Source organism: Vicugna pacos, chromosome 2 (assembly GCF_048564905.1).
Source record: "Vicugna pacos chromosome 2, VicPac4, whole genome shotgun sequence".
Classification (NCBI taxonomy): Eukaryota; Metazoa; Chordata; class Mammalia; order Artiodactyla; family Camelidae; genus Vicugna; species Vicugna pacos.
Window position 1 is genome coordinate 30,379,363 of NC_132988.1, and position 27,487 is coordinate 30,406,849.

General features: G+C 38.2%; 1 long non-coding RNA gene across 1 annotated transcript in view; it reads right to left on the minus strand.

Annotated features, from left to right (window-relative positions):
* Positions 1-26,413, minus strand: part of LOC140685659 (uncharacterized) — a 197,251-nt gene extending 170,838 nt beyond the window's left edge. The window contains exon 1 of the long non-coding RNA XR_012058920.1: positions 26,363-26,413. This is a non-coding gene — a long non-coding RNA (uncharacterized lncRNA). The remainder of the gene's footprint in view (positions 1-26,362) is intronic.
* Positions 26,414-27,487: the final 1,074 nt, after the last annotated feature.

Consider the following 27,487-nt stretch of genomic DNA (forward strand, 5'->3'; position numbering starts at 1 on the left):
ACGTGTACAAACATTTGTATTAGAATACTTTAAAGATTTGGGATACAGAATTTACTAACCTATTTTTAAAATTTTGGGATAGAGGTTTAAAAATTGAAACTATTTGTTAACAGTATGAAAAATATGTACCTTTGCCAATTAGCTTACAAGAACAACTGATTGATACTAAGGATAAAGGCAACTTACTGACTTGAATTTCAACAAAAACGATTGCAAAATTACTAGATAGAATGAGAACTGAGTCTCATGACTTAGGAAGTGTACTTCCATTGGAGGCAACATCGCTTTATGAGGCCTTTTCCACTATATCAGCCATTAAAACCAAAAATCGAAATAAACTACAAATCATAGTATCACAAGTAGAAACCAAGATTTTAAGAAACAGACGCATTCAATCACGACGGTTTTTTAAATAAGTAAGTAAAATTAAAATTATTTTAAATGTTTTCATTTCATTTTTATCTTATCCTTTTACAATTTCCATTTTGGAGGATTTTTGTACACAGGCAGAATATATCAGTGCAGCAATAAACATATGTAATTTATTTGAAAAATAGCGACGTTGGGAGTGTGTGGCTGACACTTCCTTGCCCACAGGATGCCCAATCCCTGCTCTGCGAAGCCAGAGTAATCGCCATAAACTGCACATGAGTCCAGAGCATGAAAACCTTCCCAGGGCTTTGCCTTCTTCGTGGCCACGGTCCTCTCATGACCAACAAGATGGGTAATATACACACATGGAGGTGCCGTCCTCTGGGTGAACCCATATTTGATGAAACCCAAAATCCTGGTGAGAAGGTTAAGTGCAGAGGCAATTTGTTAATGCCATGCCACTAGCGTGCTGTTTGGATGAGGTGAGCAGAGAGTTACTCTCAAGCCCTGGCTCCTAGCCCGAGCTCGATCCTTCTCTTTCTCTCTCTCTCTCAAGAAAGCATATGGAATGCCAGTGGGAGAGAGTCACCATATCAGAGTGATAACCTTGAATTCGCTCTAATTTAAGTCTTTTAAGGAGTAAAGCCATCACAAACCTAACACTTTATTATTAGTAACACATTGTTTGGGTACACCTGGTGAGTCACAAAGCCTCTAACTTATAGAATCAAATCTCATCTCCTTAGCAGTTCTTGATCCCACCTTCCTCTCAGATCTCACTTTCTACTAACCTCAGTCTCACGCTTTACACTCTTGCCCACATATACCATCTGTTTCTCACCTTGTTCATAATGTCCTCTTTGCCCAAAATGTCCTCGACTCCCTATCCCCATCCAGCTAACTTTCATTCTTCCACTAAGACTGAGCTCAAATCACCTCTTCCAGGAAGTCTTCCTTGACTCACCTGGGGCTACCTTTGCTGGTAGCCCTGTAAGACTCTATATATTCCTGTCATACTCTCGCATAGCTCTATTACTGCACCGAAATTATCTATTTATGGGTTGGTCATGCCAGACCGTGAGCTTTATTTCAGGCTGAGGATGGAGTCTTACTGGTAAGCACAGTGCCTGGCATGTAGCAGGCATTCCATAGATGTTTGTGGAATGAGTGAGAGAGTGAGTGAGTGAATCAGAGAGCAGTAGTAAGCCGTTGGATATTTAGGACTGACAGAATCAGAGATTAATCTAATGACAAAACATCTACATTTAATTACTGACACTTTATTGCCTAAGAATATGACTTTAATGAGAAATTGCCAAAGAATGAGCAATTACAAGAGAAGTAGCTTTGGAGAAGCGGGGGGGTCAGTGAAAAGATAGAGAGGAGAGGACCACGGATGGGGTCCCTCAGCCTACTTTCCCAAACAAGGCTACTTCTCCCCCTTCACAGGTATTACCACAGAGAAAGACCTCTGAGGTAGCTTATGGCTGGACAGGGTTGGAAGCTCCAGGACTGTCTGATATTAACCCTTTAACTGCTGTGTTGTCTAGAGGTCTGAGGAGCCAGGAAGTGTGGACAGTGGAGAGAGGCTCTCAGGGAACCCTGAACTGTGGCTAATTTTCCAACAGATATGAAACTATTTCAACTTTTTTAACAATTGGTACAGCTACAACAGTGAATATCAGCTTAATATCAGCCTGCCTATAGGTAAATCAGGTAATATATTGTCTACATCTGTGTCTCCATGGAAAATAATGGTCCCTTTAAAAGCTGAGGCTTTTTTATTAGCTAAGAACCACTTCCCTTGACATTTGAGAACACTATTTCTCAGGACTGGGGTGGATAGAGCAAGCTCTAAACAAGCATTGAGTGATTTTTCCCCCCAATTTTTGTTCCTCTTAAAAACTTGACTGTAATTGTGCCTGGTAGCTTCGTTCTTCCCCTTGGTGATGAAATGAAAGCTGATTCAGGCCTTGCCATGTGGGGGACTTTTAGTCACAATAAGCAAGAGCTTTACAGTTATTTGCATTCTAAGCTTCCTCCTTCGTGTAATTGGAAGAGATTTTGATTCAGTCCTTAACCTAGTTTCCACAGAGCCTCCACCAAATGCCTCACACACAGACACACTCTGTCACTCTTGGCTAAATAAACGAAATGGGCTTTCATCAGAAATGATCAGTCCTCCTCCCAGAGAGAGTTTCTATGATTCCAGCACTTGATGGGGTTTTTTCCTTCCCATCTAATGGATTTATTTCTCACTTGATTGTCCCTTCCACATCAAGTAAAAGCTGCAGCTCTTTCCCATGTGGAGCTCACTCGGTGTTTTCATTTTCCAGGATTGATTCATTCTCAGAAGGTGAAAGGTGGAGGGACCCTGAAACCATCTCTGAAGTGACCTAAAATAGCTGCAATGTACAAAGCAGCTGATTAAATTATTTTGAAGGGCTGAAGAACACTTTAAAAATCTCTGCACTAAATATAATTGCCAATGTAGGGAAAGAAACATTTTCCCTCTACCCTTCTTGATTCTTTGGTTGGTCTAATAACCAAATTAACATAGGATAGATTAACAAGAGAAGAACAAATTTAATTCCTTATGTACAAAAGCCCCATTAGAATATGAGACCCACAAGCAGTTAGACAATTGAGACTTGTATGCCATTTCGAGCTAAGGAGAAGGGCGTAGGGATCTGGGACTTCAAAGGGGGAAAAGACAGTTCCTAGGAAGATGGCAAGAGCAAATGTCTGGTACAAAGGTCTGCACCCTACACCATGCAGAGACAATGGAACACAGGGAGAAATTTGATCTCTGGGCCCAGCCACACTCTCCACCAGCTTACCACACCCAGCCCATGTTCTTTGTAGTTATCTGTGGTGAGAGTTCTCTTCCGGAACAAGGCCCTCTACATAAATTCTTTTAGGCAGTTAAGGGAGTGGTAAATTTTTTTTTTTAATCTGCTGGGTCTGGATTGCCTTCAGCTCAAAACAGTCCACATGCCAAAGTGGCATACTGGGGAGAGACTTGTTCTGAACCCCTACACCAATGTTTCTCAGAGTGCATTTTGAGGCCACTTGCATCCTAATTACCCCTGTGGTTGTTAAACATGCCAAGTCCCAGGTCCCATCAAAGGACCAAATTTTTCATGGTAAGGGCCTGAAAAAAATCTGTACTTGAAAAAATTTTTTTTAATAAAAAGTATAATACACAAAAAGAAAAGCACACATACCATAAATGGACACCTTGCTGCAGTTTCACAACTAAACCTATCTAAAAACTAGCACTCAGATCAAGAACCAGAGTATCACCAATATCCCAGAGGCCCCCTCTGCTCCCTTCCAATCACAACCTATTTCCCTATCCCAAGATTAGCCATTAACTTATAAGGCTACAGATTAGTTTCCTTTGAATTTTGGGGTTTTTTTTTTAAGTCTATAAATGGATCATCCAGTATGCATTCTTTTGTGTCTGGCTTCTTTTATCAATTGTATTTGCAAGATTTATCTGTATTGTTGCATGTAGTTATAGACTATTCCTTCTCTCTGGCTGAATGGTATTCCATTGTGTGATTATACCAAAATATATTTCTCCACTCAATTTAAACTTAAATGATAATGCAATACCTCTATATAGCCACCAGAATGGCTAAAATTAAAACAGAAAATACCAAGCGTTGGTGAGGATGTGAACAACAAAATAGCTTATACACTGACAGAGGGACTCTAAATTGGTACAACCACCTTGGATGCCACCTTTCTGGCATTATTCTACTAACACTGAATATGTGGTTAACTGATGATGCAGACATTCCACCCCTAGCTATATGCCCCTTAGAAATACACACGTGTTCACCACAATGACACGACCTAAAATGTTCACAGCTGTTCATAATAGTCAGAAACTTCATACTACCTAAAAGTCTGTCAGCAACTGAGCCAAATCTGCATTTTTAACAAGTTCAGCAGCTGATTCTTATGCACACAAAGTTTTGAGAATCTTTGCATTCAGTATTCTGAAGATGTACTTTGAGACTAAACCTAGGAATTTCAGCAACTATCAAAATCCATAAGGTCAATATGTTTGAATTTGTCAAAGAAAAAAGATATTTTCTCATCATTAAACTTACAACAGGGCTTCAAATAGGAGTTTATACTTAAGCACCATATACATTTCCCATTTCTTTGAAAGCTGAAAGCTACAGGAAAGTGGTTCACAAAACGTGTTAAAATTTTAATTGTGTTCTTACAGCCGTGAACTTAGGGCAGCTGCTATTATTTCTCAATCACACTATCACTGTTGTGAATGAGTATTTCATATACTGCTGTTTTCCCATGAAGTTCCTTCGATTAAATAAAAACTTGGATTTGTAAATTCAAGAAATAACTAGGGAAAAACTCAGTTCTTGGAGACTTTGACAAGAAGCAATTGAGCAGACCCCTACTCTGAAGTCAAGTGTGAGAGTTTATTCTATATTGGTAGCAACTGAAAGATTTTGAATACTCACCTACAAAACGGACTACCCTTAAGATGAGTGGCCCTAAATAACATACAGAGAACTCAATTATCACTCCTAAGGAGGTGGAAAAAAAACACCTACAAGCAAACCATCTTAAAAATGAAAAAGAAACAGCCATTCTTATGCCTCAGGATTTCTGCAGACTAAAAATGGTCCAAACAAACCCCAAATGCTAGCTATTTGGAATAAAAATGTTTAGAATCAAAAGAGACCCTAACGAGCATCTACAAAGAGGAGAGGGGACTCTGATATGGATATAAGCAAGCAACCAAAATTATACATGGCTATGATTTTAAAATAATGCCCTATAGCCGAATTCTTAGGCACTCAATAAACTGAATCTAGACTCAGTGAGACATCTCAGCAGTTACTTAAAAAGCACAACAAACTTAAGGAAAATTTAGCATCTCCAGCTGTAAGCCATGAACTCGTCCTTCTTGTAAAACTGGAACCAGAATATATATTGTTCCTTTTATTATTTTATAACGGACTATTCAGAGGTAACCTTCCAAATTACAAGGTGAATGAGCTCATCAGCAGGCACCAATATTTCATACCTACCTAGGGTTCAGAAGGGCACAGTGGTACTTATGACAACTCTACACATGAGGGGAAGTTGTGTGTCAGCCTCAGCAGGTGAAATAAAAGAGTGCTGTCTCTGGGCCTTGGGAAACAAACGCCTTCTATTTACAAGTGACTGTGATGTGACAAATATGGAGGAAGAACTCTGAACGCCAGAGCAGGAAGTTCAAAGGCTGAGTAGAGAAGGAAAAAATCACCCCTTCTTTCATCATTAATCTGCTCAGTCTCAAGAGAGATGGCAAATACTTAAAATATCAAGAGGCTTGGTCACTTACAAGAAGCAGCCCATCTGAGAATACACATCTAATCTGCCTTAAATTCCAGAACATCACTTCATTTGGCCCTTAAGATCACATTTATCTTCCCAGGGAGTGAAGTTACAAGGAGGGGGAGGGAGTGGTGTAGGGGAGGTGGTAATAACTGGCCTGTGCACGAGAAAAAGGAATACTGGCAAGTCTGGGCTTTGGAATGTCCCGTCTTTGTGACCTCTGAGCACTCCACCACCCTGTCATTCACACTCCCTAGAATGGTAGCCTCAAAGGATATTGTCAAGTGAAGGACTCTCTTTGTTTTGGTAGTTTTTTGTAGAGAAAGAAGTTGACTCCTTAGGACAATGAAATGATTTTAAATATGGTGATTTTTTTTTTTTTAAAGTTAGACACTAACCTGGCTGTTTGCTGCTCATTGAGACAAAAGCTTTATCTTCATAATTTAGTTTGCTTGGACTACACAGGAGTTTTCTAATTAAAATGGTCTCTAACAGTGTTACTAGTGAACTTACTGTAATTTCAGGTTTAAAATATAGCTTTGCCCACAGACAGCAGAGACAAACCAAGGACAGCAGCTTTGGCCACCAAGGCCCTCTTCCTCTGAGCTGGAAGTAGATGCTGGCACACTTGGGTTGTTCTGGGCACCTGAGCTCTAATTAAGTTCACTTGTAAACTTCCTAAGCAGGGCCGGTGCAGCTGCCAGCAGGATGAGGCCATGTGTTACTGCCAAGCAGACTGGTTCTTCTGCTGTTTGCACCCCATTCTTAAGGCCATTCTGGTACTACCCTGGTCTAGGCTCTGTCTCACCTTTTCCTTTATGGGTCAACCAGGCAATCCAGTTAGAGAACTCATTATACTTCTGACAAACAGGGGAAACTCATGTACTGTCTGGATTAATTCCCACTAAGGCCACCTTGGTACAGAGCAGATTCCCTCACATTTGTCTGGTATAGGGAAGTGGACAAAGGTACACACGCTCCAGATAGGTCATAAGCTCCATGAAAGCAGAGTTTGTGTCTGTCTTATTCAAGTCTACCTCCCCAGGACCTAGAACAGTGACTGGAGTATAATAGGAGCTAGATAAATGTTTGGTGAGTGTAATGCTGATGCAGAGAAGATGAGAGCATGAATCAGAAGAAACCAGGACTGAGCAGTGTGGGCCTGGCTCTTAAGAGCTAAAAGTAAGAGAAAAGTACCTGCACCTGGTAGAATTTCAGACCCATTGCAGGCTCTTAAAAAAACTAGTTCCTCATGAGACTGAAACATGCTGTACACCAGAAATTGACCCAACGTTGTAAACTGACTATACTTCAATAAAAAAGAATGCAAAAAAGCCCCTAGATCCTCAAGATAAATCCTCCCTGATTAGTGTCTTTTCTTTAATTTGGCAAATATTTCTTGAGTACCTACATTGTCCTAAGCACTGTACAGGTGCCAGGCATACCAAAATGAAAAGACAAAATCCATATTCTCATCACGTTTACATTCTGGTAGGGAAGACAAAGAATAAACACACAAGTATTTTGGAGAGTTTTAAGAACTAAGAAGAAAATAAAATAATCATTACAACAGGACAGAGTGATGAGAGAAGAGCCATGCTATTGCTTCTACTGGGGTAGCCCAAGAGGGCCTCTTTGAGGACCACATATTTGATCTGAGACCTGAATGTTGAGAAGAAAGCAGTTAGGGGACCTTTTGGAAGAAGAACATTCCAGCCGGGAAGGGCAAAGGCCTAGAAGCATGGTGCATTGGGAAGGTTGAGGGACAGAATGTGTAGGTAGAGACAGAGGCTGAGAGGGGGAACAGGAGAAGGGAGGTTCAGGTGTGAGTCCTTTGTAGCCTTTGGTGAAGAGCTTACATTCTATTTCAAGTGAAAAGAAACAATAAAATAAATGTAAGAGTGAGAGTAGATTGATCATTGCTCATTAAAAAGATCTCTCCAGCTGCTGTATAAAAATGGCTTATGGGAGGAAGCAGAGACCAGTTAGGAGGCTGTTGCAGTGGCTTGGTTGAGCTGTAGCATTGGAGGTATTGAGAAGTGGTCAGCTTTGAATACAGTGTGCAGATGCAGGACCTGATGAAGGATGACAGGTGAGGTATGAAATAAAGTGAGAGATGAAGGGTGACTCCTAGGATTTTGACTAAGCAGTTGCATAGATGGTGGTTCTATTTACTGATGGGGGAGGTTGGGAGAGGAGCAGGTGGATGAGTTGGATGCAGAATCAAGAGTATCTTTTAGCCATGTAGAGTTTGACATTGACTGTTAGACATCGAAGGGTCTCTTGATGTCAAGCAATAGTTGGATATACAAATCTAAAGGTATGAGCAAAAATAGAGCTGGAGATAGTGACTCAGGAGTCATCAGCATATTCATGGGCCTGGATGAGACCACTTCAGCAGAGTAGCTTCCCATCAGTAGCATCTTCTGCAGAGATGACCAGCTCTGGGGTAAATGGAGAGCTCCCCAGCATCCTGCTAGTTTATAGCCAGATTTATTTCAGATCCCCTTGTGCTTCCTTCATTAATGTAATGTGAAAAAATATTAGAGAAAGTTATAGGAACAAAATGTCTGATCAACATAAAACTTCAAGGATGATAAAGGTTCTTTTTTAAACCAGATAATCAAGAGGGAAAAGCAGCAAAATATAAAAGCAAAACACAATCACTCTTTTCTAACTTTATTTCAAGCCTGTTTTCCTGGTGAAGCTAATGCCATGTGAAATACTGAGGGTGGAGTTAGAAAAAAGCCTCCAAACATTCCTTTTTAATGACATCATTGATTCTAACCAAAGAATCAAGGGATCTTGGACAGCAGGACTTAGGAGATAAGGAAAAGGGCAAACCATTAACATGTAGGTAACATAAACACAGAACCTTTTTGTTTTTTTACACTTTAAAATATTCCATTATGAAACCTATGATGTTTTATTCCAAACATATTTGATTTTCATTTTAAATTGTAGGGTCTTATATTGACTACAATAAGCTTCAAAGGCACATGCATAATTATAAGAAGAAAATTTATGTTTAAAATTTCATAGATCTAGTTTTCAGTTTTGCCACTGAGAAACTAGGCAGACAGCACATTAGGTTTTATAACCAAATCCCCCAGAGTCCTTACACAAAACCTAAGTCATACACACGACTCTACTTTGAAACAGTGGAATCTTGGGGTACAGCCAACCTTCACAAAACGAGTCAAGGAGTTTCCTATGATGTCAAGGACTCTAGTCAGTGTTTGTAGTATATGGGGCACCATTTTCCCCTCTTACTCAGTTCAATTTTTTTTAAGGAAGGAAGGAAAAGGAAAGGAAGAAAAATGAAAAGAAAGAACATCCCTATCATCTAGATAGATAGATAGATGATAGATAGATAGATAGATAGATAGATAGATAGATAGATAGGGATCGATTTCATGCTTCTACAGCTTTGCACACACTCTACCCTCTCTTATCACACTTATTTGTTTCACCTGCCTATGTCCCCCATTTATACCTTTCACATTCATACCCTAGTCTAGCATCATATCTAAAGGAGGAGGTCACAAGTAGAATATTTTAAAAATTCTTTCTAATTTAGGTCCTTTGGTAGTGTGATTATATTCATTGCCCCAGTACTTCACTTCTGCCATGTACCTTGGCAGTGACTTCATGCTTTGGATAGAACATTCTGTTCCACCCATGCCTCTGGTTTCACACAGGAGACTTGCTTTGGCCAATGGGGTGTTAGCAAAAATAATTTAAGAAGAGGCTCTGAAAGTGCTTGCACATTTCCACTTGTACTTATATGCCTCTACCATTGCTGTGAGACCATGTTGAGGCTAACGGGCTGGCTAGCCATTTAGCAGAGGCAAGTTGATACAACTGCCACCCAGCTAAGACTATCCTAGAGCAGCCCACCAATCCCCAGACAAGTGAATGAACCCAACCTAAATCAGCAGAGCTGCTGAGCCAACTGACAGTTGACTACAGATTCATGAACAAGTGAAGCCCAGAGCAGCCAAGCCTAACGTAGAGTCACGAGCTAAATCAGTGGTTAGCCAACTATGGCCCACAGGTCAAATCTAGCCCATCACTTGCTTTTGTATGGCTGATGGAACAATCACTTTCAATTTCATGGCTGGAAAAAATAAAAATAACATTTCATAACATTAAAATTATATGAAATTCAAATTTCAGTGTCCATAAATAAAGTTTTATTGGCACATAGACACATTCGTTTGTTTATATATTGTCTGTAGCTACTTTTACACCACAAGGAAAGGGCTTCTGTGACAGAGACTGCATGACCTGAGAAGACTGAAGTATTTACAGTCTGGCCCCTTAAGGAAAAAGACTGCTAACCCCTGAACTAAATGAATGCTTACTGCTGTATGACCATGGGACTCAATGGATTTTGTTACACGGCATCACTGGAACAAAAGTTCACTGACATATTTACTCCTCCAAAAGCTAATTCCTTTTTCTGTTCCCACAGCAGAGAGTGCTGGTAAAGCAGCAGGGGCTCAGGGTCAGAACAAAAGCAGCCCCTCCTAGTCACCACCACAGGCATGGACTTTGTGAACAGGGCTCCAAAGATGAATGCCAGTACATCAAAGAACATCACATACTTTGGTGGTTCCCAGTCCAGGGAGCAAATCACATCAACCTCTCTGCCACAGTGACCAGTGAGGATTCAAAAGGCCCCTTATCCTGCTGGCAGTGCCATAAATCCTATGAGCTAGGGATTCCACTCATTGCCAGCTGTATACTCTGAGGTCAATTTGCATAGGAGCAGAAGTAGGGAGAAGAAACATGTTAGATAAATGGAAACTAAGTATTACCTAGATTCATTATATTGGAGTAAGTTGACCAAATTGGACTAAAATTTAACTCCCACCTTGGGATCCACTGGTGGAAACTTGGGAGAAACATTATTTTACTTAACAAAGAAAAATTAAGAAGTTAGGGTTCTTTTCCTCTCTTGGAATAATATGAATGATTTATGCAAACCTGATAAGAATTCCCATGAAATAAATAGATGAATGAACGAATGAATGGTAAACTCCCCACCATACTGCTGTGTACTCATTCACCACCTCCTGGCATTTCTATCCAATCAAGTTATTAGTCCAGAAATAACCCATTCTTCCTCTTGAACTGACTTCCAACTTCAAGAAGTAAGCCACAACTTCTTGGTCCAGGTCCCCTCGTTCAGAAATCCCTATACCCTCCCCCTTCCTCTGGTTCCTTGGGCTCAAGAATCTAATAGGTGGTCTCAAAGACTTAGATAAATTTACATGAAATAGACAAGCATCCTCCAGGTTGGAGGAACTTGGATCTTTCAGTAGACTTTGGCCTTAAACCTGTACTAAATGTCTTCTGAGGCAGTAATGAGGCAATGTTTTCCCCAAGAGGAGAAAAAGTCAGATTCCCACATCTGGAGTTTGACCTTTGTGCATGTTGTCATTTCACCCACCACAGGAAACCTTTCTGGGCTGGGCTGAAATGTGTAACTTCTCAACAGTGAGGCTGGTAGCAATCCCACCCAGCTGTGTGGAACGGGAAGTGACAGGGCAATTAATATTCTGTTAAAACTTCAGGGGGCTACACTAAAGCTGGCCAGATTTCAGGGCTGACTCATCATGTTAAAACCAAACATGGTATTGTCTGTTCACTTCTGCTGACTCACTTGTCAGCCCTAAGAAATATGTGCCAGGCAGAGATGTCTTTCTAGGGTGTTACCCTCCAGCACCAGCCATGTCAGTTCACTCTGTGCATAAGCTTCTATAATGAGCCACGGATGGTTTTCAAACGTGTGAAGGACTGTTCTGTAAAGGGAGATGACCAGCCTCTTTTTTTCATTGTTTCATATGAAAACAGCACGGATAGCAACACGACTGACATTAGAGAAGAACCATAACATTTCCGAGCTGGAAGGGAGGCTTAGAGATCAAGCTAAAAGTACTTTCCGAAGAGGATGGGAGGGTATATAGTATAGTGGATAAAAGCTTTGAGTCAGGCATCCTGAATTCAGGTCCCATCTCTGCCAATCATAGTGGAATTCTAAGTAGGAGGCTAATATAGCTATTAAGTAACTTTAAGCAAATTGCTCAGACTCCCTGAGCTTCGAGTTCCTTATCTGTAAAATGAGGAATAATTATAGCACCCATCTCACTGGGCTATTGTGAGGATTAAAGGAGATAAAGCATAAAAAGAGTACAGTGCTTGGCACAAAGAGCTCAGTAAATAGCAGCTATTATTAAGGCTGATGGGGCAATCCATGGACACCTCTTTCCTGGAAACAGGATAGAACCCCCACGTGTTTGGCATTAGGTGGGTAAAGGATAGAAGAACATCACTGCAAGCTGGGTCCTGGTGGGGGTGGGAAGACAGGATGGGTCCTCAGTGTCTTCAGCAGCTGTGCCTTGGGACCCTAGGTAGGGAAGAACCCACCTTTCTGTCTGGGTTTTAGGTCTACTGGAGGTAGTCATTCATTAACAAACAAACAAATACCTCTCTGATTATATGTCTTTGAAGGCTTTGCTCAGATTTCCCTTTAAGAGACTTAAATGCACACACAAGGCACCACAAACCAGTTTAAAAAGAAAAAAAGAAAAGCCTGGCCAGTAATGGCATACAGAAACTGATACTTACATGATACTGTTAAGTGCACTCTTTTTAAACCACTAATTCTTACTCCACGGAAAGTGGTCTTTATGTCAAAGTCCTTAAGAGGTCCAACAGCTTGTATAACCAGCAAACCTCATGGTTGGTTAGCAGCTTTCAGGACTTGGATTCCCAGTGATAAACAAAAGAATTCCAAAGGCCACCATCCATAAACTCTCCATAGAAACATATGGAACTACTTAAGTAGGTTGGCTCAGAGCTGTTGTTTTGAAAACAAGTATCCTCAGCCAGAATTTCCACTGAGTGCTATTTATTGAATGGTTAGAGAAGGGCAAGACCCCATGGGTCCTATAGGGCAGCTCTTTAGCAGTCTCAAACATTTTGCAGGTCTCTCTCCTGATACCTACGAAAGGATACATGAGTCTGTCTCCTGATACCCAGGAAAGGATACAAAAAGTCTGTACGTTTGTATCCATTCCACCAAAGGCATTGAGGACACTCATTAAGGAGCTTACTCTCCTTAAATATTCTTCTAAAAATCTCTGATTGCAAGGTCATAGGCCTCCAATTCTCTCATTTCTTACTCTCGAAACATTTTTGATTATCACTCCCATCGTTAAGATTCAACTGGCCGCTCTGTCCTTTGGACTCTGACAATAGTCCTTCCAAACTGCTATGATATGATAAGTGCTTCCAAGCCAGTCTCCTCCTCCTGAACTGTAAGTTCCTTAGCTGCAGCTTTCATCTGCTTCTATTCCATATCTCCAGGATTTGGCTTAGTAGGTGCTTGATAATTTTTTTCTTGTTGTATTAATAAAATCTAATTAAGATTATAAATTACTGAATAAATAATTAGGTCCTGGTCATCCTGACCAATAATAAGTTCTGAGTCAGTGGTAGAGCCATGACTAGAACTCGAAATTCTGATACTCACTATGATGAGTTACTTGACAAGGACTTACAGCAAACCCATTGTAATTGCTCTTGCTCTCTGAGGGCAGATTATGTGGCCATCAAGATGTGGATGTAGGGTGGATTTGGGACCTATGGGTCATCATACTTCAAAACACAGACACAGCCAACCTTCTGGCTTGTGCTGTTTGAGTAATTTGTCCTGGTCCCAGATCAACACAGATTGGCGTTCTCTTCTTAAAACAAAATGGAGAGGCTTTTTCCCCTCATTATTAAGTATTACTCAAGACTTTCTGTTTTAGCAAAATGCAGACTAAGATAAATCTCACCATAAAAACACAGAAATGCTGGATAAAATATAAATTTTAAATGTTTTAAATTCATAGCTAAGCTCTCAAGAAAGAAAAATCTTTAGGCACCAGAAACAAAGAGGTAATTGAAAACAGAACAAAGTTTCAAAGTGTCTGCTCATGATGTAGCTGCCCTATAGTGACAGAGAGTTTATTATTGACCTATTCACCTAAGTGCTAGGAATTTCATGCTCATGTGGGGATTTTAGGTGAGCACTGGCCCATGTGAGCAGAGAATTGGAACTGGAAACACTGCATAAAAGTTGCAACACTTAAAGGACTGTACCCTATGTGAAGGGGAAGTCTAAGTAAAAAATCCACCCATTAGTGTAGGGAGATATCAAGGAAATTGAACATGTAAATGAATGGGTTAAACAGCAATTTGATATAGCAAGAAAATTCATAAACTGGAAAACAGATTTGAGGAAATTATACAAAAGGCACAAGACATAACAGTTTGGAAAATATAAAAGATTAAGAGACATGGAAGATGGAATAAGGAGGTCTAACATATATTTAATTCCAAAAATGGAACATAGGACACAAAAAAAATTTTTAAGATAATGGCTGAATTTTTTTCCATAAATGACCAAGGGACTTAAATCTTGAAGTTCAGTAAGTTCTGAGAAGAATAAATTAACGGACCCAAAGCTAGCCACAACATAATAAAACTTCAGCAATTCAAAGACAAAGAGATCTCAAAGTTCTATGCAAAAATAATCATGAACATAGAATTCAATGCCCAGCTAAACTCTCATCTAGAAGTGAAGGTAAACTACTTTTTTTAAAGACCAAGAAAGGTTACTGCTCACAGATAATCATGCACCTCTATAATTGACTAAACTTTATGCTGTGATTTCTAAAAGCTAAAAACTGAACTGATGAAAGTATCCTAATGTTCTACTCCCTTGAACAACTATTATGACCCCTTTTTAGACCACATCCAAAATTCCATGGAGGGAGGCTAAAGCAGGGCAAGATTTGAGTTACAACTGAATAGAGGAAAGAAAATGATAAAGACTGAAAAATTAATGAACTAAAAGCAATGAAACAACAGAAAGAATCACAAAACCCAAAGCACAAAACTCATTTGAAAACAAACTTTTAACAAGACTTTCAATAAAAAAGAGTAAGAATAAATGATGTGATGAACAAAAGGAGATGCAGTTATAAATATAGTTGATACCTGATAATCATAAAAGAATGCTTTGAATAATTATATTACAAAGTATTTAGAAACTAGAAAATAAGTGCAAAGGACAGTCTCTTTGAAACAGCTGTAGAACCAAAACTAACTCAAAAAGAAAAAAAAAAAAAACCCTTGAACAACTGGAGAAATTGAACCAATAATTAAAATGTACCCAGAACAAAATTTTAAAACATGGGCCTTAGGGAAGTTCTACCATGCTTTCAAGGAATAGACAATTCCAAAATCATCCAGAAAATAGAAAAAGAAGAGAAAGGAATCTACACACAAATATATTTATTTCATGAGGCAGATATACCTTGATCCCCAAAACAGATACAAAACTGAAAAATCAATCTCATTTCTGAGCAAAACCCCAAAAATTCCAAACAAAATATTACCAGATGGATTTCATCAATGCATTTAAATATATATGGATATATAGTAATATTTTATTAATTTTTAAAATCTTACAATTATATATTAAGAGAAAAATATACATATAATTCAATACATACAGAAAAAAATATTTTATAGAATTCAATCATCTTTTAATGATTAAACTGATAGCTAACAAAAAACAAAAGTGAACTTAACCTGATAAAAAGTACTTACTAAAAATATACAGCAAATATTATACTTAATGATGAAATTCAGAAACACTCATTTAAATTCCAAACAAAAGAAGAACTTCCATTATCATCACTTCTAGTTAATTTTATCCTAGAGGATATAAACAACACAATAAGATAAGAAATAAGAGGAGTAAAGGATTGGGAAGGAAGAAACAGAACTATAATTATTTGTAGATTATGTAAGGGAGTTCAGCAAGGCTAGTGGATTAAAATATCAACATATACATAAAAATAGAATGCTTATACATCAGCCACAAAAAGCTAGACAATGTAATTTTAAAATAGATTCCATTTACAATAGCAAAAACAAAAAGAAAAACAAATAAAGACCTAGGAATAAACATAACAATAGATGTGTAAGACTTCATGAAGAAAAAAATTATAAAAATGTATTGACAGACTGACAGAAAAAGTAAATAAATGGAGCTTTATAATTATTTATTCATGAACTGGAACATTCAAAATCATAAATATCTCAGTTATCCTCAAATTACTCTACCAATTGAATACAATTCCAGTAAATGAAGTTTTTAATAGAACTTGATAGTATAATCTAATGCATATAAAAGAATAAAATGTCAAGAATAGACAAGAAACATTTCTGAAAGACACAAGAGTAGACTTGGATAAATGGAAAGACATCTGTTCTTGGATAGGACAACTCAATGTTGTGAACATGTCAGTTCCTCCTAAGTTAAATTATATTTAAAGCAATCTTGATGATAATATCAACAAATGTCTTCATGAAGTTAGACAAATTGATATTGAAGTTCATATTAAAAACAAAACAAAACATGAAACAATAGTCACAAAAACACAAAAAAATAGAAAACCAATGGAGGTGAGAAGAGAGGAGCCCTACCACATTAAACATAATATGAATCCTTTATGATTAAAATAGTGTGACGCTAGCAATAGACAAATAGATCAGTGGACTAGAACAGAAAGCTCAGAAGTAGACACAAGTTCATATGGAATTTTTATACGTTATTAAGGTGGCATCTCAAATCGTTGATACAAAGATGGACTTTATAATAAATGGTGCTCAAACAACTGGACATTATTGGGAAAAAGATAAATTAGATCTATAACTTACACCATACACACAAAAAAAATCCAAATGGACCAGAAATCTAAATGGAAAAAAAAAATGAAACCACCTGAAAGAAAGCAGGGGAACTTCCTCTTCAGCCCTTAGTATGGGAAAGACTTTCTAACTATGACTCAAAATCCAGAAACAATAAAAGATTGAAAATTTTGACTACATAAAAATGTTTTAAATTGTATGGAAAATAAAGTGTGGCACTGAAATGCAATCAAAAGGCACTGACAAACTGAGAGAAAATATCTGCAGCATATACAACAAAATGCTAATAACCCTGAGGGACCAAAACCCCATACGAAAAAGGGGAAGAGACATGAATAAAGATTTCACAAAAATGGATATGAAAATCTTTAAATTCACTCGTAAGTAGAGAAATAATATTAAGATAATACTATGATACCATGTTGTACCTCTTAGATTAGGAAAAATAAAAAAGCACAAGGACATAATCTGTTGGTAAGCTTATAGGAAAAAGGCATTTTCACATAATGCTGATGGTAATGCAAACTGGTACAGCCTTCTGGAGGAAAGCTTGGCAATACCTAACAAAACTATGTATGCACTTATCTTTTAATTCAGTATTCTCACTTACTGGAATCTATCCTGCAGATACACCTCCAACAACACTCATAAAAAAATGTATGCCACAATTAGTCCTTGCAGCATTGTTTGAAATTGCAAAAACTTGGAAACAACTGAAATTCCCATATACAGGGGAACAGCTGAATAAACTATGGTACATTCACTTAATGAAGCATGATGCAGCAGTAAAAAAAAATTAATGTGGAAGAGCTCTGTGATTTCCAGGACATACTGGTAAATTTTTTTTTTTAAAGCAAAGTGAAAAAGAGTATCTACTGTGCTGCTCCATATAAAAAAGAAGAAATATGAGAAAAAGCACACCAGCTTATTTGTGCAAATGTAAAAGAAATATAGGAAGATTAATCAGAAGCTAATTGAGATTGGTTACTTAGCAGGGGCAGGTGAGAACAGAGTGGAAAGAATGGGAGAACAGGAAGGAGGATATGTGAGGAAGCCATACTTCCCTGAGTATACATTTTTGCATAGTTCTGATTCTTAGAACCATGACATGATGGTTAATTCTGTGTGTCAACTTGACTGGCCATAGGGCACCTAGATTAAACATTATTATTTCTGGATGAGGATGTTTCCAGATGACATTGAGGTTTTGCAATTAACTTTGGTGTTTTGCGCCTTTTTTGGGGGGGGGTAATTAGGTTCATTCATGTAGCTATTTAATGGAGGTCCTGGGGACTGAACCCAGGACCTCGTGCTTGCTAAGCATGCACTCTACCACTGAGTATACCTTCCCCGTTCCAGATGACATTAATATTTGAATCAGTGCACTCAGTAAATCAGTGCCCCAATGTGAGTGGGCATTATCCAATTCAGTGAGGCCCTGAATAGAGCAAAAGGGCATAGGAAAGAGAAATTCACCCTTTTTTCCTATTTCAATACTGAGCTGGAACATCTCATCTTATCTTCTTCTGCCTTCGAACTGGGACTTAAACCATCAATTCCTCTGGTTCTCGAGCCTTTGGACAGCGACTGAATTATATCACTGGCATTCCTGGATTCCCAGCCTGCAGACAACATTTCATGGGACTTCTCAGCCTACATAATTGTATAAGCCAATTCCCATTTTATACATATATTATATATATATATATATATACACACACACACACACACACACACATATATATATATGTATGTATGTATATGGTCTATTGGTTCTGTTTCTCTGGAGAACACTGATTAATACACATGGTAATCTTTCACATATAAAAATAATTAAAATCAACAGAATATGATGAGAACCTCAAATGGAATACAAATAGTAACAAATGAACCTAATTGTATTACAAATACTAACAGAACCAAAGCAAAGTGAGTGGCAAAGAAAAAAACTAACCTAAGTATCTTTGGAAAATAATATTTTGACTAGATACTGTAAGGATAAAAAAAGTACAAAAAATTCTATACTCTATGTTAGTATGGGTTGATATCCTGACCTACTTGATGTGTATACTAGGATCAAAAAATTAAGTAAATATATTGTGGATAATAAAAGCTAGGTTTGTCAGTGTCAACGACCAAAAAAGCTACAAATAAGAAGAGAAAGGCTAGAATGAAATTTGTGGCGTTGAGTAAGGTAAGAACATATGGTTTTAAATATGTATACATATGAATAGATGCAGAAATAAATATGAATGTACATATTTCTGATAGGCTGACTGAAAAGGACCACAAACAATGACATCCTGTAGCAATAAGCAGGCCTGGTGCCCAGATCTTGGTTCAAAATACCATTCTTTAATAAAAGGAATCAGGGCTACAGAATTAACCCTAGAAAAGTGGTTCAGTCCAGGGGTAGGATAAGAAATAAATAAAATGGTCTGGAACAACCTATGCTTCCAAGTATATGCTCAACAATCATTCAGGGCAGAGAAGCAACTTGAAGGAGCTCCCAAAGACCAAAGCTAGTTCAAGTTCAACAACAAAATAAATAATGATGGTATTGAATTATGACCTATGAGCCCATACTAATATAAATTTAAAACTGAAAACATAAACAGAAGAGACAGCTCTTTCTTACAATGGATTTCAATTAATAACTTTGGAAGAAATTATGGGAAACAGATCACCATTAGGCAAACACACAGTGATAAATGTTGCAGTCAGGAACCATCAGTGGATGCTAAAATTAGTGGGCAAAAGTATGACAAGAAATAGCATGTTTGCATAGTCTCTCCCCAGAAGATACTTATTGATTGCCAAGGGAAAAATAGCAGCTTCACAGTTGAGGAACTTGGCAGACATCACCTTAACCAAGTGATAATGGCGAACATCAACAGTAATAAATAATATTGACATCATGTGGCCTCTGACAGTTTGTGCTAAGATGGGCACAGTGTCACTGGAGTGATAACCTTGCCAAAAAATGTAATAATCTCAATGTAATAATGAAAAAACAAAAGTCCACTCCAAATTAAAGAACACTATAAGTAACTAATCAGCTCTCCTCAACAGTGTTGAGGCCATGAAAGACAAAAAAGGTTGAAGCTATGACACAGATGGAGAAGACTAAGGAGACATGACAACTAAATATAATGTAAGACCCTGGATTGCATCCTGGACAAGAAAAAAGAAATTACTGGAAATCTGGTGAAACTTTAAAGAAACCTATAGATAAGATGACAGTATTAATTCCAGTGTTAATTTCCTGGCTTCCATACTCTTACTATGATTATATAAGATAATAACATTAGGGGAAACCAAGTTTAGGGAATACAAGGACTCTCTGTTCTGCTTTTGCAACTTTTATGTAACTTTAAAATTATTTCTAAATTTAAAAAATTCTAATAGATTTGAAAAAAAAGTAAAACAATATAACTTCTTTCTGCACAAAGTCTGCTCTTCAAGACGATTACCTCCCTAAAGAAATCAAGAATGTCAACTCTGATTCAAACTAGATTAATTTTTCTGTTGTTTCAGGTAATTTCCATTTTTTCCTTCCCAGTACAAAAATTCTCATGGCACAAACAAGGAAATGGACAGCTCCAAGGAAACATGACTTATATGGGGAAAAGTGAAAGGTGGTTTAATATTTCCAAAAGATTTCCGCTGTTTATAAAAGGAGATGACCATCTTAATATTAATATGTGTTTTTATAATCCTTTTCTAAGGTGCAAAGGCCATCAGGCTCAGAAGTCAAAATCTAAAATGGATAAAAAAATGTTTTTAAATCAACATGGAACGTGATATTGGAAACAAATATCATGAAGTGAAAACTGGAGACTCAGGGAAGGCATTCAAAATATAGCCAGTGGCTGCATGATGAGCAGTCAAATGGCAATTCTGGTTCAAAGAAGCAGTTTAGGTCGCTCTCTCACTTCCACTGACAGTGATATTTTTAAAAAGTCAAATACATTGCTGCAATTATTTTTCATGTTTCTAAAAATATACCCATTTACCTTGGTTTTTTTAATCACGTTTGTCAAAGTCATGAAGAACATAACATTTCTACTATTCTTCAGTAACCTGCCGACAAAAATGAGAAACACCACACCTTTGTTCTTCCATTTCTGTGACATCCTAAAACGCATCATCAGTTTCACCTCCTTCTGTCTAGAGTCACAGTTATTGTTTACTGTGTCTTATTTCCCTATGGCTATGTGTCCCCTGTATCTGGTCATGTATTGGCCCTAAGGCCATGCCTTGTACATAGTAGATGTTAAATAAAAACGATGATGTCTGGGGCTAATGAGATGTTGTAAATTTGAGGGTGATGATTAGGGCTGAGTAACAAGGTATCAACATTCATTTCATACATAATTATTTAATGGACGTGGTAGGTACTAAGTGGTATGCTAAGTGGTAGGCACAGTGCTAGGCATAGAAATACAAACATGGATGCAAATAATAGGGCTTGCTTAATAGTGCATACGGGGTCTCGGGCACTATTTTAGGCACTTCACATATATTAACTTTATTAGCCCTCAAAATAACTCTGTAAGGTTATTTTAGAGATGAGGAAACTGAGAAATTAACTAACTTGCCCAAGGTTACACAGTTAAAGAGACAGAGCAAGCATTTAAACTGGATGGAGATATCTAGTAGACTTTTGGAGAGATATTTGCCCAGAGAAAGTATGTATCATGTAGAGTAGGAAGAGGGCCAATAACCAGAAGCTGATGTCAACTCATAGAGGAATAGGTTCTTTAACCCAATCTGAGTCTTATATACAAGGCAATTGACAAGGGTTGTAGAATTAAAGTCTAAAGACACATGAGCCCACGCTTCACAATACAATCAAGTTTACATCTAAAGAATCTAGTATCTCACTAGGAAAGTGAAGGCTTCCAGTTTATGGGTAAAATTAAGAATAAGAATTGGAAACAACAGAAGCCCATACCAAAAACAGACAGTTAAACTTCAAGTAGAGATGAATACCTTCTCTTCAAGAGGCATATAAATCTTAGAAGTAAGTTAAGCCACGAACAATACGGAAGTTTCAGCTATCCAACTCAGTGTGATGGGGATTTGGATGGGTGCTATTTGTTTTACAATAATAACATAGATATTAATTAAGTTCCAGTTCCATTTCTGGCTCATAGTTGATACAAAGACTGCCCACTTCACTGCAGTTTATGCTGAGCTGGGTGATATATATTCAATATCAGCCACAGTGAAAGAAAAAAGTTTGTGGGTAAAGTAGATGTTTGGATAAACAGAAAGAGAAGCCTTCCTGCCAAAATCTAGTAGCAAAGAGAAAAAAAAATTCAAACAAACCAGGAAGCATGGGGAAAAGTAAGCACATCTAAGGTCGGTTCACAGTTCCAAGTTCTGCAGTCCTTCCTAGAGCATAGTCGCTTCTTTTCACTTTCCATGTAATCGCATCGCTTACAGACCCTTGAATATCCTATTTCAAGAATTTTAAAAATTAAATTACAGATATTCCAGGAATAATCTGGGGACATGTTTGCTTCTGTTAACAGAAAGAAGAGCTTTTGAAATACTGTGACATTTTACTACTACTTCCTTCAAAAATATATAAAGTAATGACGTATGTAACTACAGAGCCAACATAAGTAAGGGTGAATCAGAACATAAAAACAAGCTGCAGTGTTTCCTAGTGCCTTTACCACAAAATTTGGATCACCTGGGACCCAATTATTGAGACTTGGAAGCAGGGGTATTTTGGAAAAAAATGAATAAGGGCTGAAAGGTAACAATAAAATATTAAGGTTAGGTCAATTATATCTCTATAAAGCTGGGAAAAAATCAGGGATTGCAAAAATAAAGCAAAAACAAATACCTTCTATAATAGATGTAACAGACATAGATTTAATATTACTCTCATTTCCTACTCTTCCCACCACTTCTGCTAAATGGGCATAACCAGAGGAGGACATCTAATGCAAATGCAGCCAATCCATGGGCATGTCAGCAATCAACGACCCGGGATCCGAGTAGAACAGATGAGGTCGGCCAATCAGATTCCTCCCTTAGGAATCTGAACCAAAAGACTCTAGGGAAATTTTCAGTTAGCAGTAGGGGCAAAAGCCAAATGGACACACCAGGAGGTGCCGTGATGTAGACAATTCTGGAGTCCCTATTATGCGTCACATACAAGCTGTGGTTGTGAGAGCCAGGCAATAGGGAAAAGAGGGTGGAGGCAACATGCAAAAAAAAAAAAAATATTTTGATTATGTGGCCACAGAGAGGAGGAGAGGGAGGGCAAGAATGGCCTTGATTCACGACAGCTTCCCTTTAGATCCAACTATAATTCAATTTCTGTCTGGATTTCTCTGAAATCTCTGAAATCTAAGGTTTCTTATACGTGAAAAAAGCCCTAAGCAAAACAATACATCCTAAGGTTAGTACACTTCTGATCAATCTTCTATACTTTATTTCTCCCCAAGGACTGGTGCCTAGAAGAAAGGCCTTTGATTAATCAAGGAAACAATTTGCTGTAGAGGAAATTGGTTCCACTGCTATTTATGTAATCTTGGGCAATTCACTTATCTCCCAAACCTCACTTTTCTCAACTATTAAAAAAAAATACATTTTAGGCTTGTTGTAGAAATGACAATAATGTGTATAGAGCACCTGGCCCCTGACACTCAAAACTTAGTAGTTGTCATCTTCCAAATAAAACCTAAGACTTGTTCAATGCTCTTCTGCTTTCTTTATCTAACGTGATAGACTCTACAGCCCTGAAGTAGGTAAGCCAAGTGTTACCATCTCCATTGTACAGCAGGCTTAATGAAGATCTATAACTCCCCAGGACCATAGAGCTGGCAAGTGAAAAAAAACAGACTTGAACACAGGGCTTATGACTGCCAGCCAATTTGTATTTTTCACCAGATAGCCTCTCATTTCATCAAAATCCAGAGAGTAATACACTCATGGATTTGGAAAAAAATTGCAACCAAGAAGCTGAAAAATCAGGGAGAGAAGGGTCCTGATTAACCCTCAGTTCAAGAGAAAAATGTATTCCATTAAAATTCCCTTTCCCTGGACATTCCTGATTTGGGATTTTATTATTCTTTGAAATACCACAAGATCAAATAAATGCACACATGTATCACTCCATGAATAATGGAAATATTGGTACTTTCTAGGGGAGAGGAAGAAAAATTCATTACGTTAGACAATCCCGGAAGAATGACACGAGAGACCAAGACCAATGCAAGTAAATGTAGAAAAGGAAGGAAGAAGGGGGGAGGGAGGAAATTATTTCTGGCACACCTAATTACTACAGAAACTCTCCTCCTAATCCCCAGGGTAATTCACACTTTTATAGATCAGTATGACAAATTACTTTTTTAGATTTTAGTAAAATAATCCTGAAAGTGTCAGATTTAGATTGTGAACACACTTTATTAGATGCAATGGCAGTTGTAAATAAAAGTTAGTTGCTAAATCTAAGTTTCCAACATATTCCTTTTATATAAAATAAGAAAGGTTTTAATTATTGTACATATTTACCTTCTAATGATTTGAATCACTAAAACATTAAAACTATAGCCATGTCCTACTATAGAAAACTCAGAGGTGCAAAACTTCCACATTATGAGAATTCTGGTTGGCACCTGGAACACTGTGAACACACAATACAGACTAAGCACTGTTCATTCCTGTTGGCAGCCTTGACAGGAAGATCCAGGTCAGATGAGATGAAGCCCACAAGACGCTCATCTAACTGCTCCAGGGCCTCAGGTTCCTTGACAGTATGACCTCTAAGGTCTCACCTAGATGAAATTTCTAAGCTCCATAAACTTTCTCTCTGAGCCACTTCTTCAAATAAAGTTTAATGAGAATATCAGATGACCAAACTGCCTCATGAGTCCAGTCCATGTTCATTAAGCCCTGCATATCTTGTATGGCCCCAAAGCCTAGTGACCATGGTCTTGGGATTAGGACCTTGAACTTTGGCATTTATGAGCTGTGTCACCCTAGAAAAGTAACTTCATCTCTCTGTACTTTAATTTACCCAACCATAAAATGGGATAATACCTACTTCATAGGAATGATGGGAGGATTAAATGAGTTACTGAGTTTAATACACATTAAATGAATGCTTAAGAGAATGCCTACAACACTGAGTTCTCAGTAATTGTTAGCTGCTCTTATTATCATCTTTCAACTATGCAACATTCCTTAATATATGCAAGCACAAAATCTATGGAAACACCTGCCATAAGAGAAACAATGAAGTTCAGATGTACATAGAGATCAGGGACAGGAAAGTATGACACAGTACATTGCTTGCTGCAGGCTGCATCTGTTCGACTGAGCTGAGATGAGCCTCACGCTGTTCCACAGTCGGCCTGCACCACCAGCCCTGCTGGCACACTGAATGGCAGAGGGTGGGTGGACCAGGAGAAATCCATCCCTACCACTGATCAAAGAGCCTACCCCTGCATTCTCCACTGTCCCACATTAGAGAACAGTGGATGTGATACACTGCTAATAGACGTTAAGAGTTAGGAGGTTGGGAGAAAGAACTAAGGGCATAATGGAAGAGCTGGCATTCAGGGTATCTCTGTGAAGTGTTCTTAAGCTACTTTTTGAAGGCAGGTGGGAAGAGAGCTTGAGGAAAAAGTGAGCAGAGTTTTCCAGATGGGAGGAGTAGGATGTGTGTGCCCCTGGGCATGAAGCTTGGGGAAGCCCACATGGAAGAAGATCAAGAGTGTTGCCAGGAAGAGAGCACATGAAATAAAGTGTAGCAGCAGGGACAGCTAGTAATAGCCAGGGGAGGTTTTTGCCTATTTTGCCAATTTCCAAAGAAATCATCTCTGCAACTGGGTGTTTTGTTGTCAGGTTAACTGCCTTTTAGGATTATATTCAGACATCCTTTTTCTTTTCTTAGAAAACCTCAAATGATTGCAACTTCCACAGAATTCTTAAATAGGTCACAATAACCAAGGAATGCCTTTTTCTTTTCAGATGGACCCCTGAAACTCTAGATTCCAGAGAACTAGATTTCTCATTCTCCTCAGGGGACAGAATGGCAAATTCGACCTGCCCCACTGCCATCTCTCTCCACTCTACTTAAGGGCTCTCAGTTCACTGTTCAGTAAAAAGAAGGAGCATTTTCTCAGTGAAAACCAATTCTCCAGTAAAAGAAAGCTGGATGAGGATATCGAAAGGTTAGAAACTTCTCACAGAAGTCAGGGCATTTTTTATCACTAGAGAGAGAGAACGAAGGGGAGTGCAGGGATATCACTATAGAGAAAAACAATAACATTTAAAACTGCAAACCCCACTAGCTTCCTTGTATGGCAACCAATCGTGATGCTCAACACCAGCTGCCATGGCCCAATAGTGAGATGTGAACCTCAATCAGAGAACTCTTTCATCCATGCTGCTCATACAGAAAAGAGAAAAATAATGGAAAATCTTCTAGGAAGAATTTTTTTTCCTTTTTAAAGTTCATCGTGGGGTCCAGGGAGAACTTGGAAACAATATTCTAATTAGGAAGAACTTATCCTCATTGGGACAGGCATTTCCTACCATTCCTTTTCACAAGCTATCAACACAGGCTTTACACATTGTGAAGTCATGGCTTCCCAGAATCTTCATCTGAGTCTCGATTCCTTTTCCAATCAAGGGAAATGCTGCCAGATTTTCACTGAAATGTCACTTTCACCAAAAAGACCCTGATTAAGAATTTTGGAATCTTAGACTGAAGAGCTCTCCAGGATAGTTATTATAACCTGGGCTTCAAAAGAGTAGAAATTGAGAGTTAGAGAAAGAACTACGGTAGATAGTCTGTCAGATAGCTGCTATTAGTTACCATGCCCTCGAACTCTGGCTTCGCTCCTTCGCTGTGAACTTACTGCCGAGGGTCTGTTAGCATTCCAGCCAGGGCCAAGGGATTTATGACAGCATAACGCAAAGAGTAAAGGAGAAAAGAAGATGATTCCAAGTCCAACAGAAAAAGAGAATGGGGTGATAATACAGGCAAAAGGCTTATTTTTGAAGGGAAGAGGATGGAAGCAGGCTGAGAGGCAGTTAGAAATATGAAACTGGGAAGAAGACATAAAATCTAGCTTCAAAGACAGGGTCACAGTTAAAGCCATGAGATAAAGTCCCGTAGGACAAAGGTAATGAGCAGCACATACAAGTTAGTATGTGCATCCATGTACACATACCTATAGGTTCAAGGCCTGGGTTTTCAGTGTAATCAGGAGTAGAAGGGGAAAAAAAAAAAGAAAAAAGAAAAGGACACAGTGAAGATAGGTTGGGAAGGCAGGAAGAAAAACTCCAAGATATTCCGAAAGCAAAGAGAACACTTCACTGTAGGGCAAACATTAACCAAAGAAAGAAAAGAAAAGAAAGAAAGAAGAAAAGAATGAACTGGTGTTAGAGTATTAATATCACACAAACTAGACTTAATCAAAATTTATCATTCCAGATAACAAAAGTCAACTTCCAAGGAAGATGTAACAGCTCTCAAGTCGTGCTGCAATGAATAACACAGTCTCAAAATAAAGCAATAAATGAGAGAACTTCAAGGAAAATAAACCCTCTAATTAGTGAGAGGTTTTTACACCTTTTATGAAGTAAATGGTTATCCTAAAAATCAGTACTTTATAAAAATGTCTCAAATGATTTTTAACTATCAAATTCCAAATTCTTTAATAATGGTCTTTAATATTCTTACTTCACTTATCTTCCTCCTACTTGAAACTCTCCAACTTGAAACATGAGCTCTGGTCAAGCTAGTTCATCAAACATAACCTTCTTGGTTTCACTACTATTCCTATCTTCGGGCTCTGTCCCCTAGATGAGATGTGCTCTCCCATCTACAGATTTTTTTTTTTTCCCTTGCAATTGTGAGGGAGGCTGAAGTGGGCCCAGCAGAAGCAGACTTCTGGATCATGAGGATAAAGGAGGCAAAAAGCTACATGGACCCTAA